Raw genomic sequence first — 9,656 nt, 5'->3', positions numbered from 1 at the left:
CAATTACATCCAGTAGCCTTTTGGTCCCGCAAATTCTCGGCTTCCGAGATCAACTATTCAATTACAGACAAGGAACTTTTAGCTATCAGATCGGCCTTTAAAGCCTGGCGGCTTTATCTTTTGGGAGCCAGACACACAGTCACCGTAATGACTGATCACCGCAATCTACAATATCTAAAGACGGCCAAAGCTCAGTCTTCCAGACAGCTTCGCTGGGCTCTATTTCTGGCTGAGTTTGACTTTATAATTACTTATCGACCCGGCAGTAAAAACGGAAAAGCAGATGCCCTCTCTCGGATGGGAGTAGATGAACATTTGACCAATCCAGAACCAATACCCATAATCCCAGAACAAAGGATTTTGGGGTTGGTCAGCGCTCAATCCTTTGAAGACATCAAGACTACAGTCAAGGCACTCCTAACTCCGGCCGATTTGCAGAACTGGCAATTAAAGGGAAAAGAATTCTCAGTGGATCAAAACCTACCATATTTCCAAGGGCGATTGTACTTGCCCTGTGAGAAAATACAAAAACAAGTAATCTCCGGTTATCACGACTCTCTAATGGAGGGTCACCATGGCATTACCAAAACCATGGAAAAGATCAAGAGACATTTCTGCTGGCCATCATGGAAGAAGGATATTAGAGACTTTGTAATTTCCTGCGGTGTGTGTGCCCAGAATAAAAGTCAGAAGGAGAAACCAGCCGGCCTTTTACACCCTCTGGATATTCCTCCCTGTCCATGGCATACCCTGTCCATGGATTTCATCACGGACTTACCTCCATGCTCAGGGTATAATACCATTTTAGTAGTCGTGGATCTATTCTCCAAGATGGCTCACTTCATTCCCCTGAAGGGCCTACCTTCGGCTTCGGTATTGGCCCGAGAATTCTTAGAAAACATCGTTCGGTTACACGGTTTTCCCTCGGTTTTAATCTCCGATAGGGGAAGTCAATTTATCTCCCACTTTTGGCGAAGTTGCTGTCGTCTAGCCCAAATTGATGTAAGACTTTCAAACAGTCACCATCCCCAAACTGACGGACAAACCGAAAGGACAAATCAGACTCTAGAGCAATATCTGCGTTGCATGCTCCAACAAACTGAAAACCCTTGGAAGGATATTCTTTGGATCGCTGAATACGCTTACAACAATTCGACTCATTCTGGAACCGGGAAGACTCCCTTCTTCCTATTATACGGACATCATCCTAGAACCTCTAATCTGGATCCTCCCCAAGAATTCGAAACACCTGCTGTGGATCATTTGCACTCTGAGATTACCCGTGCCTTTAAAGAAGCCACTGCCCATCTGCAAAGAGCTAAAGCTCAAGTCAAAAAGGGAGCAGATCGACACCGTAAAGAGGCCCCTCACTACGCAGTAGGAGATCAGGTCTGGTTATCCACTAAGCACCTGCCTCTAAAAGGACCCCGCACCTTCAACCCGAGATACCTTGGACCTTACCCCATCTCTACCATAGTTAATCCGGTGGCGGTCAAATTGGAATTACCTGCACATATGAAAATACATCCAGTATTCCATGTCTCCTTATTAAAACCAGTACAACCAGAAACCCGATTGACTGAACTCCTAGAACCTGTTTTGGTAGACAGAGAACTCGAATTCGAAGTAAAGAACATTCTAGACGCCAAGATCTCCAAATCTAAGTTATATTATCTGGTTGATTGGAAAGGATACGGCCCCCAGGAAAGGTCTTGGGAACCCTCAGAATATGTCCACGCACCTCGTCTGGTCAAGAGATTCCATCTGAATCACCCCGACAAGCCAAAACCCCCGGAGAAGACACGCTTAGGAGGGGCCTTGAGGGGGGGTACTGTCATGATCACTGCTTCCAAGGAGCCAGGACCAACCCAACGTCCTTGGAAGCAGGCCCCTAACCCTAATCCTAGGCACCAGCCGGTCCCCACGGGGACCTTTTGGACCTTGTCCTGGCGCCGGTGGCACCAGGCTCATCAGAATCATCGGTCCCGGCACTGGAAGCGCCGGGCTCATAATATGTGTGCAGATGCTTGGGTGGACTTACCTGCAGCAGACCATGCTGCTTACTTACCAGCCACTTAGAAGTCCTGTGTGAACAGGAACTACTTTCTTACCTGGGTGGGGCAAGCTCCACTCCCTGGATTCAGCACTGGAAAGCTTCTGGAACTGGAACTCTTTTCTTACCTAGGCGGGGCCGTGGAGGAAGACGCCTCATCACTCCAAGGCTATTTAAACCACACCCGATAGACGAAACGTGCTTCGCGTTATTCTGCATCTGCAGCAGAACGCTCACCGAGTCTGTTCCAGCCTTTCTTCTTACGATCCTGAATCTGCAAGAATCATACTCACCATTCCGGCATCCTGAATCTGCAAGAAGCATACTCACCATTCCTGCATCCAGTCGACAGCAGCACCTGCAGAGACAAGAAACAGCAGGTTAGCAAGGCAGCCTTAACTCGCAGTGCTACTCACCTGATCCATCGGCTGCGGTCATTTTCGGCACGCTGCACCTCCGCCTGCGAAGACAAAAGCATTGTCACTACTTACCGGCACTCCACGAATTCTGGAGTTCTTCACACTGCATCGCCGCCTGCGGAGATAAAAGCAGTGTATCTACTTACGGACATTCCGCGGACTCTGGCGCTGCAACGCAACTTCTGAAAGACAAAAGAAGAGACATTAGACAGGTATTTACTTATGCCCATCGCGCTCTTCGCAATAGAACGCCTGCAATACTCCGGTGTCTCTTCAGCACGAACTACGCTGCAAGGGAAAAGACAGTTAGAGCGCTTGCATTTACTCACGCATTTCCAGGCGCTTCACTCCATCTTCCTCAAGAATCCTGCAAGACAAAAGGGAGAAAAACATTATACGAAGTCCTGTTCAATGTTAACGTGCCTTGCACCTAAAGACTATAAAGACTAAGAAGGTGTCTGGAAACTCACCGCTCGTGCAGTTAACGACGGTAACGGTCTTCTGAGTCCCAGAGGCCTATGTTTCACCAGTGAAGGAACTGGCAACAGCGCCCTGCACCAGACGCAGATGGAGAGCCCAGCATTCACATATCTAAGGTTAGCACGTTGACCTGGGGGCTCTACAGAGAGGAAGAGGGACATTGAACAACCCAGACCATTAACCCCTATATTCTTTCACCTGCAGAAACCTCACCCTACGAGTTCGACACACAGTGCGAAGAGGTTCGACCCCAGAAGCCCATCGGGTTCTGCACATCACCTTTCGAGTCACAGACACCTTCCTGCCAAGATCAGCGCCTCCGTGGGAATCAGGTGAGCGTTACAGAGTGCAACGTCCGATGCAGCAATCTTTAATTATCTTAGTAAATGGAGTACCTACAAAAGACAAATAAATATGGCAACAGCTGGTAGATTTATATAAAGTTAGACAAGCCTTCCAATATCTTAAAGAGAATAATGAATATTACAAAGAAATTAATATTGAAGAAAACTTGAAAGATACAACTGAAATAATTCAAGAAACACAAGAAGCTGGTCAATTTGAGCTACTAGATCCTGCTACAATATCAAATACTTTAGACCATTATACAATTCATCCTTTGCACTGTAATGACACCGTAGAAGATGTACTGGAAACTTACCAAATGCGTCAAACAAAAGGATTGCCAATCAGCATACGAGAAAAAAGTATAGAAGCACGTGCTTTTCCTCTACTCTTTCCTACTGGCAAAGGAGGAAGGTATGATGATAGACCTATTCAAATATCAGCTTCAGAATACCGCTCATTACGGATGTATTCTGAAGATCCCAGATTTAGACAAAATGTGGAATACATATTCCACCTACTCTTTGAAAGTGAACTAGCAACTTTATGTTACGGAGTTGCACACATATTAAAATCAGGATCACACTTTCAAAATATGACAGCTACACAATTATTAGAAAAAGTGCAACAAAAGGATGAGGTTTTACAATCAAATATTACAAATCTATTAGCAAATATGCGTGGTACTAAAGAGTACTGGTTTCTACGTCATGGAGATGTACGTTGTATGATCAGAAACCTTGGCCCACCCACTTGGTTTGTTACATTAAGTTGTGCAGAATATGCATGGGAAGATTTACATGATTTCCTAAGCATATCAAATAAAAACAAAACAAACATAGATATACTAACACCTGGAGAACTTTGTTCTTTGGATCCTGTTAATGTTTCAAGATATTTTCACCATCGCTTCATTGCTATGCTACATTTTATTTGTAATAAAACTGTTTCTCCCCTTGGAGAAGTGCAACACTTCTTTTAGAGAAAAGAATACCAAGCCAGAGGAGCACCACATATCCACATGCTTTTATGGATTAAAGATGCTTCTAAATTTGGTCAAGACAGTGATGCCACTGTTTTACAGTTCATTGAAAAATATGCCACTTGTGAAATTCCATCAGAAGCCACAAATAGTGATCTTCATGCACACATTTTACAATTTCAAAGACACAAATGTGGAAAATATTGCCGTCGCAAATACAAAAACAAAGGGAAATACTACACCAAATGCCGATTTGGTTTCCCTAGACCAGTTACAAATACAGGTCAAGTGAACAACCTCATGTCTTCAGTTAGACATAGTGTTAAAGGTAAGTCACCTAAAAATACATATTACATAAAAAGAAAAGAAGAAGAAAAATATATCAATGATTATAATGCAATCATTGCCCACTTATGGAATGCAAACATAGATGTGCAGTACATTGCAGACAATTCTACTGCAGTTGCACAATATGTCACAGCATACTTAACTAAAGCAGAAAAGAAAGAGCTCCAAGACCTCTGGAATGACCTGTCATCAGATAAAACAGTATCTCAGAAATTATACAGCTTGGGCTTAAACATGCTCACCTATAAAGAATGTGGATCATATGAAGCAGCTGATCGTTTAACTGGTACTGCATTGTATGGTAAATCTGAAAATATAGTATGGCTAAGTCTTGGTCCAGCTAAATCTAGATAAAGAGTTCTAAAATCATATGAAGATATAGAAACAATAGCCAAACATGATCCCAACAGCCAAGACATTTTAAAAAACAATTTATTGGACACGTACTACCCAAACAGAAGTAATACTTTGGAAAACATGTGTCTATACCACATAGCCCAAAACTACACATACAAAAATAATATGAAACCTGATGAAAAAAAAGGTAAATATAGAGTGACAAACTGTGAAGGCAGCTTAGTTAAACTCACTAAACCAAATTTAATTAATCATATCAAATTGTCATTAAAGACTCCTCAACATAAAGAAGTATATTACATGTCCCTGCTACAACTCTTCAAACCATGGAGAAAAAAAGAACAATTACTAGATAACTATGACTCATATGAGGATGCTTTCAAAGCAAATCAAAGCACTATAACTGATGTAAACTTTACACAGTACAAAACAATGTTGCACAATGAACAGCAACACGAAGAAGAACTCCAAGCCCAACTAGATAAGGACACTCCTGACAGTAGTCAACCTTCTGTAACAGGAAGCCAAGAACCAATGGGAGAACCACTAATAATAAATGAGGCAGAATTAGCTATGATAGAAGTAGAAAACACCATGTGTCAGTATGAAGATAAGGAAGACTTAACTATACTACAATAAAAACTAAACAATGAGCAAAGTAGCATTTTCAAGAAGTAACAAAACAAATTGCACATGGTGTAAAACATGAAAATAAAGAATGTTCCTGCCATAATTATAAACCTATATTACTGTACGTCAGTGGTGAAGTTGGTTCTGGCAAAACATTCCTAATCAAAATCATTAGTAAGTTCCTTCAACAATTGACAAACAACAAACTGTCAGCTGTTGTCACTGCCCCCACAGGTTTAGCTGCCTACAACATTGGTGGTGTTACATTACACCGATTACTACTATTACCAGTAGAACACCAGAACAAATTAGACTATTACAAACTTTCTACTGAAGCTGCAATGGAATTACACAGAGTATTGAAACAAATGAAAATGCTACTAATAGATGAAGTGAGCATGGTCTCCAACCTGATGTTAGCTTTGATTCACCTCAGATTACAAGAAGTACTCAAAACAGACTATGAAGAGCTCTTTGCAGGAAAACAAATTATTGTTATTCTGCTTCAATTAACATCAGTAAAAGGTGAGCCTATTTTTAAAACATTAGGACACACACTCTGCCGTAAAACTGTTGGCAGCATTGGAAATGTTAACCTTTGGCAACATTTCCAATACAGAGAATTAATAGAAAACATGCGGCTATCTGCAGATCTCACTTATGCCAACATTTTAAAAAGTATCAGAGTTGGTATACTTTCTTCTAAAAAAGCAGAAGCAATATTGAAAACCCGGCACATTAATGCACTTCATGGCGATAATGCATGTGCTACAGATGTTATGGAACAATTAGCCCTCAAAAATGTCAATTGTATGGCCTTAATGCCAACTCTTGCAAGCTGTTTCAAATTCAATGAAATCATGCTAAGTAAAGAAATGCAACCAATCATGGAAATTAGCGCTACAGACAAACTATATGTACATGGTATGACACTACCCATGTGTGACCAAGCCACAACAAGACTAAATAGTTTAGAAAAATCAATCTCAAACACAGCAGGCTTAGAAAAGATATTAAAATTATCCTTAAATTACAGAGTAATGCTTAAACATAACCTTGACTTGGACCAAGGACTAGTTAATGGAGCACTGGGTACAGTTGTTGGTTTTCAAACATACCCACGCGACAACAAAATTCAGTTTGTCAATATACTCTTTGACAAACTTTCAGAAGTAAAAAGGATAGAACGCTCAACAGCTAGATTCCTTCTCTTCAAAGATATGTATGTACGCAGAGAACAATTTTCTCTAACTCTTGCATACGCAGTCACGATTCATAAATCACAAGGTCTTACCCTAGACAAAGCAATGATAGATATTGGTAACACAGCCTTTAAAGAAGGCATGAGCTATGTAGCACTATCACGCTTACGTACACATATTTCTAATCAACTTTGATGCAATTAAAATAAACACTATTCCCTGCATTTTAGAATACAATAGACTTTGCTCACTATACACCCCCCACCTAAACACATATTCTGTTCCACAAAAAGTAAAACGTTATAAAAGAAAAATAAATCAAACAGAAATGCAACAGGATGTCACTGCAAATCCTCCAAAGAGTGCAAAAGAAACTAATACTTCATCAAGTACCACAAGCAAAAAATAATCAATTAGGGAAAGTAAACCAGGTACTTCTTTAAAGAAGGAAGACAAACTCCAAAAAAAGCAGTTAGATACAGAACTACCTGGACCATTTAAATTCTCAAATATATTTGGTGTACGTTGCTACGCAAATGTAGCAATGAATATTCTATTTCAATTACCACCAATTGTTGACATTTACTTACACAGTACAGAGCCATTGTGTTTGCAAATGTTAGTACTTCACAGAAATGCAGCAAACTATCCTGACAACACGTATAGTGTTTATGGAATAAGACAACAATTGCACTACTGTGCTGGAATGGTGAAATTCACTATAAATTCACAGGAAGATCCACAAGAATTTCTAATGTACTTACTACAAGTACTGGAAAACAAAAACATACCTATAAATGAAATCTTTCAGATTTCATACATGTGGAAACATACATGCACTCTCTGCAACAATGTGACACAAGAAGAAATCCCCAATGAACGCTTCATATATATATCAATACCAAATTGTGAATCAATTCCATTTCAGCGACTTGTACAAAATGCAAACCATGGTAGATTATGCTCTACCTGCAATTCAGATAATCGCTCCACGTTAGTAATACAAACACATAGTAAATACATAATACTAATGCTTCTACGTTACAATGCAGATGGTACCAAAAACAACTGCAAACTGACTGGATTCACACATGGTCAAATATCACTTGGTAAGAAAACCTTCACAACAATAGGTATAATCTACCACGCAGGAGCCACAACCAATGCAGGGCACTACACTGCATATATAAAAAAGAAATGTGGATGGTTTGAATGTAATGATAGTACCATTACTCTAAAGCAGAGATTACCAGGAAATCTTACAAAAGCTTATTTGATGTTCTTACAACCAAAATTTGATAACTAAACTGTATTTAAACCCTAAGTAAACTTGTGTTAAAAAAATATAAACTGTTAGAATACTCCAAAAGCTATCTAACTGCTCAAAGAGTCTACAACAACTAATCAGATAAATGAATACCACTAAATTAGACCAAAAAATACACAGTTAGAATACGCCAATTGGTATCTAACTGTCTAAAAAATTTAACAATATCCAAATAGATAAATCAATACAACTAAAATATATAAAAAAAATAGACAGTTAGAATATGCCAATTGGTATCTAACTGCTCCAACATTTTATAATATCAAAACAAATAAATAATATGTTACTGCTCCAAAAAAAACAACAAGCCAAAGTATAAAGCATTAGCCAGAAACAACAAGTGAACACTGAAAACAAACAAACAAATAAACTGCAGCATAACAGAAAAAGTTTTTTTTTTAATCCAACATAGATTTTTTTTCTCCCACAGACCCAATGATTTAAGCAACAAATACAGAAACTGAGCAAATTGCACAGTGCTCTGATTTGTAATCTACTAAATATGAGGGTCCAAAAAAAAAAGTATATTGATTATACAATGTAATAAGTCATTACAAAATACTAATACTAACATGCTATTTTCTTTTATCACAGAAATTAACAAGAAATACATGTACTCCGGTTACTAGACCAAACAGTAAGTATACAATAATAAGGAGAACCATAGCAGCATATCACATCCATAGTATCTAATACCTTTGTTCCTTATACATTTGTTTTTCACCCAAAGCAAATATGAATGTGATATGCTGCAGTGGTTGTTGCCAGGGCATAGAGTCTTGGGTGCATGGCCAAATGGCCATGCACCCAAGACTCTATGCCCTGGCAACAACCACCGCAGCATATCACATCCATAGAGTCAAACATTTCAACTATGGTCTATGGAAACTTTTAATGTCCGCGGATATTATGAGTGTTCTTAGAACACTTTCAACTTGCCAGCGAACAATACGGACAGTGTTTTCAGGACACCCCCTACGAACATTTCAGAACAACGCAATAGTTCTTAGAACACTTTCAACTTGACAACGAACAATACGGACAGTGTCCTCAGGACACCCCCATTTTGTTTATTTGCGAACATTTCAGGACACTGCGAGTGTTCTTAGAACACATTCAACTTGCCAGCGAACAATACGGACTACGCCTTCAGGACACCTCCTACGAACATTCCAGGACACCGCAAGTGTTCTTAGAAACGTCTTCAGAACACCCCCATTTTGTTTATTTGCGAACATTTCAGGACACCGCGAGTGTTCTTAGAACACATTCAACTTGACAGAGAACAAATCGGACAGCGTCCTCACGACACCCCCTACGAACATTCCCCGGACACCGCGAGTGTTCTTAGAAGCGTCTTCAGAACACCACCATCTTGTTTATTTGCGAACATTTCAGGACACTGCGAGTGTTCTTAGAACACATTCAACTTGACAATGAACAATACGGACAGTGTCCTCAGAACACCCCCATTTTGTTTATTTGCGAACATTTCAAGACACCATGAGTGTTC

This window comes from Ambystoma mexicanum, chromosome 5q (assembly GCF_040938575.1).
Source record: "Ambystoma mexicanum isolate Mex_15411 chromosome 5q, UKY_AmexF1_1, whole genome shotgun sequence".
Lineage (NCBI taxonomy): Eukaryota > Metazoa > Chordata > Amphibia > Caudata > Ambystomatidae > Ambystoma > Ambystoma mexicanum.
Note: the sequence above shows the minus strand (reverse complement) of the source record.